We start from the raw sequence: 5,446 nt of genomic DNA, 5'->3' as shown, positions 1-5,446 counted from the left end.
TGTTTATGTTAGGAGCTGGTAGAAAGAAATGTATAAACTTCTTCTGACTTCTGGGATTACTTTCTTGTCGCAGCCGTAACGGTTTATAAAATTAATGACCGGCATGTTGTCAAAGGAAAATGATAAGTCTGTTTTGTGGGGTACATTTTATAATGTGTTCAAACATATTGCGTTAAGGGTTTTTTTTATGTTCTGTTTACTATCTAAATTGCGTTGAAGTAAGTTCAGTCATATTATTTTGTTGCTGATTTATGGAACTTTTGCTTTAATCCTGGTTCATGTGGCATTGTTGGTTAACATTCTATTGAGATTGGTTATATACAGTGTTTGACCAAATATGTTTAACAGAATCAACCTAATTACCAAAGTAATTTCGATGAGAGGTTATTCTCATACTAAAAACATAGAATCTGAGTACGAAGAGTTATTATTTTAGCATAAAATTCAGAGCATAAATCCCAGGAAAATCATTAAAAAAAAACAACAACATAGTTTTTTTCAGGGCACGTCTGTTCAAACCAGTGGTTGCTCTCTCGCCTTCAACAATCGAATCACCACTGCGGCCACTTTGGTTCAGGTCACGACTGTTCAAACCAAGAGGACTCCTTTTCAAAGCACTACCACTAGGCATGTCATCACCACCCTGCCCATGAGTAATTGCAAAGAACAGTCAAGAACGGGAGCCCGTTGGATACTTTATAGCAGCATTTTAACTTACATGATTCTCAAGCAAAGGTAGTGGTGGTCGCTGGTGGCTTTTAAAAAAGCCAGAGATGGTGAAACTTTGATATTTGGTAGAGAAGTTGAATGGAGAGAGTTTCAATTCAAAGGTCAGAATGCTGCCAACAATGTCTTCCAGACAATGTGATAGCGGCAATTCAGAAAGAGCCGACCTGTGTGCAAGCCAACCACATATGAGATGCTAATACCGCTTACAAAGAAATGTACCATTCAATGAGCAGAACAATAAGTAGATGTGATTAACTAACACTCTCTTACAGGAGGCAAGCTGATGGTAAGTGTGAGAAACATTCAGAACGTTTGCTGGAAACTATTGTAGGGAGAGGTGAAGAGAGCGATGGTGTTTACCTCCAACTTACTTTGGGTTTATGTTTGCTGGCACTACCACCTTTGGTTCCACACCAGAAGGAAGCAAACTTCTCATTGAGGAACTTAGCAAGGCAGTCAAATACACTGAGGTACACGCATGACTCCCTGAATAGATCAAACCTAATACTATAATGAATTTCCAAACCAAGGAAACAGAGATAAGATGACCCGGTTCAACATATTAAAACTTCTATGGTGTTCAAATACCTTTCAAATTTCATGGTTCCCATGATGCGTTGAGTACTTTGGTCTCATCATTGGAAAACGTTATGATACCCCTAACCTTCCCGTAAGATAAATATCTACATGAAAACATAAAAATAAGGCAATAATAAGGTGAAATAATAAAAATGGAGTGATTATGAGGGGAATGTACTGAAACAGAACCTAACAAATCAGTTGGTGTTAGTGAGTGTCATGAGTTTGGTCATAATTGCAGAGCCTAAAACGTTCTCTTAAGATCGGTTGGCTGGCATGGTGATGCGAGATCAACCAAGACGGTCTGATCCGTAAATCTTATCGCGACAGAAGCGTCACCAAACTCATACAGCGAGCCTTGTCTCTGGAGATCTTTGAAGGTGTTAAGATGGTGATAGAGGCTTAGATGAGCGTCGCCTGAAAGGAACAATAATCAACTGGATTTAAAAAATATTAAAACTCTAAATCTGAAATCAAATATTGAAATAAGGATTTAACCATCGAATCAATAAACATCACCTTTAGGGCCTCCCAAAACAAAGCAGTTTTGTCTGGAAGAGTCTGTCTGCAGCGGCCAACCTTCAGCTTTGAGAAATAAATTTGAGAGGTCGCCATGGTCAGATCGGTTTGTAAAATAATGAACAGAAGCTCTGGATTGGAAAAAGCAAAAGGAGTTCGATTTTTTGCTCATACGATTCGTATTTATATCTAACGAATCTGGTGAACGTCGAATTAAAGAAGCATTAAATATCAAGGAGTGGGAATAGTGGGATACCTTGATTGATTAACATTTACGCAGGTAGTAACGTCGACGAGAAGAAAGAAGATGAAGGGCACTGACGAAGACAATCATATTTGGGCTAAATCTAAACGGCCCAATATCTTAACTAATAAACTACAAAGCTTTATGTAAATAATAATCTAACAAAGCCTATGCTACAAATTATAAAGCCAAACCCAATAACATATTGCCGTGGACAGCCCAACATAGGCAACACAAAGCTGACATGGCAAAACCTTGCAACATGATTGAGTGATTTTTTTGTCCGACGTGGATAAGCTAAATGAGGCTGATACTCAACTTTTAATACTTGTTTGATATGCCATGTTCTGCTGACCGAAATTTCCTTATTATTTTTGTAACGACCTGGTTACGCTAACCATTTTGGTCTGTTTAAATAGAATTATAATTAAACCAAACCAACCCAAAAGTTTGTCTTTAGTGGTTTATTAAAAATCGTGTATGCATATAGTCCCTCTATTTCAGATTACTTGTCGTTTTAGACTTCGGCACACTAATTAAGAAAAACATTTAATTTTGTATATTTACTAGATAAAAACATCATTACCAATACACCTAACCACATTTTCGCCAATTGAAAAATAGAATAAAATATAAAATCAATAAATTTCGCACTGAAATTATAAACAATTATTTTGAAACAAAAATTTTACTCTACAAACTACAAGTAATGTGAAACATAGGGCGTATAAGTTAATATGTACATTTTCCTAAAAACCTAAAGCTATGCGCCACCAGTGGAGATTCAACGTCCTCTAAGCCATCTTCTTCTCCATCACCAACCACCTCTGCTCATTAAATCGAAGCGTCTTTCATCACCGGAGAAGCCATCGTTGTTGTGATTCATGTTATTGGGAACGTGACTAAGACGAGATGAGAAAGTGTAACCGGAGCTGTCGCGTTCCATCGTGACCAGCCACATATTGCACGGCCATGATCTGTGAGTCACCGGAGATCCACGTCGCCACCTTCCAAGCTGTACCAAGCCACAGAAGATCATAGACACCATTACCGGAGGAGCAGTCATGCCTTTAGAAGTCATCGTGGTGATCTGTCTACGGTATGTAATGGAAACGAGAGGTGTAGACCTGGAGAAGAGATGATGCCACCACATCATCATATTTCCATTGCCGTTCTTCACCATCATCAATGGCGAGCCACTGGACATACACTTCATATCACCGGAGTTCAAGATCCATCGTCAAGTCAAAGCCGTTAATGTTATGGAGTCTTCTCCTTTGTTTCTTGTGTTACAAGCAACGTTTATAACTTAAAACTTAATTAAGGGTTTCATTCGTTGGGAAGAATCAGACAAGAAACCAATTCTAAAGCCTGACCTACCGAGTCTTGTTGCATACCAAGTTTTTGGGAGCTTCATGATTCATCTCTTATCTTGGCTAAGGTGAGGGTCTATTTTGTAAATTATGTACCAGTGTAGAATCTCCCTATGTTAGTTTATATTTCGAATCATGATTCGTCTGTTTGAATTGAGTCTGTTTGAGTTATAATTGATAGTTAATTCATTCATGGTAAACTGGAACTAGGGGTTTAGGATTCAACCGTTGATTTGATTGTGTGATGTTAAGATATATATATATAGGCGTTTTCATTCGAAATACACAAGATGGTATCAGAGCAGGGTTCCGTCCTGGCTCTGGCCCGGGGTGGCGATTTATGGGAAATCGGTTTAAATCAGTTTTAAACGACTTTTTTGGGATGTGGGAATTTTAAAAATAAAAACAAATAGCACCTGTCCCCTGTCCGTTCACTAAATTCAAACACAATTGTCTCTTTTATGTCGATGAGTAAAATCATCGTCATCCGTTCTCTGGCCAACAGGGTTTCAGCCAGATGTTCAACAGATTGATGATTTTACAGTTTAACAGAATGCTCAGGTGTTTATTAGATGCGTTAGTCGTTATTCAGAGAGTGTCCATGAGTGGATATGTGAAGTTTCTGTCACCGCCCAAACTTTAAGCCATCACTCCATGAGTTTTTGTTACCGGAGATCATGTCGTATGAGAGGTGGGCCATTGGTGTGGGAACCGAAATTCGCACTGTCGATTTCTATTTAAATAAGGAAAGTTAGGAAAACCCTAATTTCGCAGAAGTCCTGGATATCTGCTAAACCACACGCCAAGCAATCAGAACCTGAAATAAAGACGAGAAAAATAAGAAATCGAAAAGAGTGCAAAATAGATCTTATTTCGAATCCGCGTTTGAGCGTTACAACAAGGTAAGAGCCTGGGCTACGAGAGCTGTTGGCGAGATTTGTAGTTCTAAAACCATAAGACTGCAAGACCTAATGGAGTCGTAACTCGAATAACAAAAACAGAAAGTTGCATAAAATTGCTCTAAGTACTAAGTTTGCTCTGAAAAAGTTTCCCCTTTGTGCCTGTCGCCTAAGACTCCTTATATACTCCTCCATGGTCGGTTTTAGCTTTTCCCTTTCTGCCCTTAAGCCGTCTTAAGTGAAAAATGGAGAAATTCCATTTTTCTCGATATTCATGTTTATCCGCGGAAACTTAACATTTTTCTGCGGAAACTTATCTTTTATTATTATTTTTTTTATAAAATAGAAAACATAAACGTCATAGAATCTATGGGTTCATCCTTAAAGAATCGTAAGTGGGCTTCTAGTCGTGTTTTAGACCTCGTTGGGCCGTCTTTCAACATGAAACGTTTGTTACCATTTTCTTTTCGATAAAAACAAGTTTTCGTGGTTTTTATCGTAAGTTTCAACTGTAACTCTGATCGGAACGGTGTGAGAAGTGATATGGCTGTGGGACGTGGGAGCCAGCATTGAGGAACAGACGGGAATGCACGGATTTGGGTCGTACCCGTTAATCGACGTCCGAGACAGTTCACTCGCTAAGTAGCGACCTGGTCCGCGCTGGATCGGTCGCTACGTAGCGACCGATCGAAAGGCTTGGTTGGTCGCTACGTAGCGACCGACCGGGTGGCTTGGTCGGTCGCTACGTAGCGACCGACCGGGTGGCTTGGTCGGTCGCTACGTAGCGACCGACCGGGTGGCTTGGTCGGTCGCTACGTAGCGACCGACCGAGTGGCTTGGTCGGTCGCTACGTAGCTACCGGCTCGTTCGCGGACCTGTCGCTACATCGCGACCTTGTCTGAATCTTTATCTGACATTTCATGAACGTGTTCTCAGACTATTGGTGTTTAGTTTCGACAAATCAACCGAGATTAGTGCAAGATTTTACCGCAAAGTTCTTCGTAAAGATCTTTTTACGAAGATTTCGGATGTTAACTTCGTCGTGTCCGTTTTTGACCCCAACAGTTAGCCCTCCAGCCCGTTAGAATCGTGGATTACGATGA

General features: G+C 39.9%; 1 long non-coding RNA gene across 1 annotated transcript; it reads right to left on the bottom strand.

Moving 5' to 3' along the window:
* Positions 1-338: 338 nt before the first annotated feature.
* On the bottom strand, positions 339-2,088 carry LOC125593013. The gene is made up of 2 exons (XR_007328879.1): positions 1,090-2,088; positions 339-893 (listed from the first exon to the last, which is right to left on the bottom strand). It is a non-coding gene; the product is annotated as an uncharacterized LOC125593013 (long non-coding RNA).
* Between the last annotated feature and the right edge of the window lie 3,358 nt (positions 2,089-5,446).

This window comes from Brassica napus, chromosome C9, assembly GCF_020379485.1.
Source record: "Brassica napus cultivar Da-Ae chromosome C9, Da-Ae, whole genome shotgun sequence".
Classification (NCBI taxonomy): Eukaryota; Viridiplantae; Streptophyta; class Magnoliopsida; order Brassicales; family Brassicaceae; genus Brassica; species Brassica napus.
This window is presented reverse-complemented; position numbering and strand designations above follow the sequence as displayed.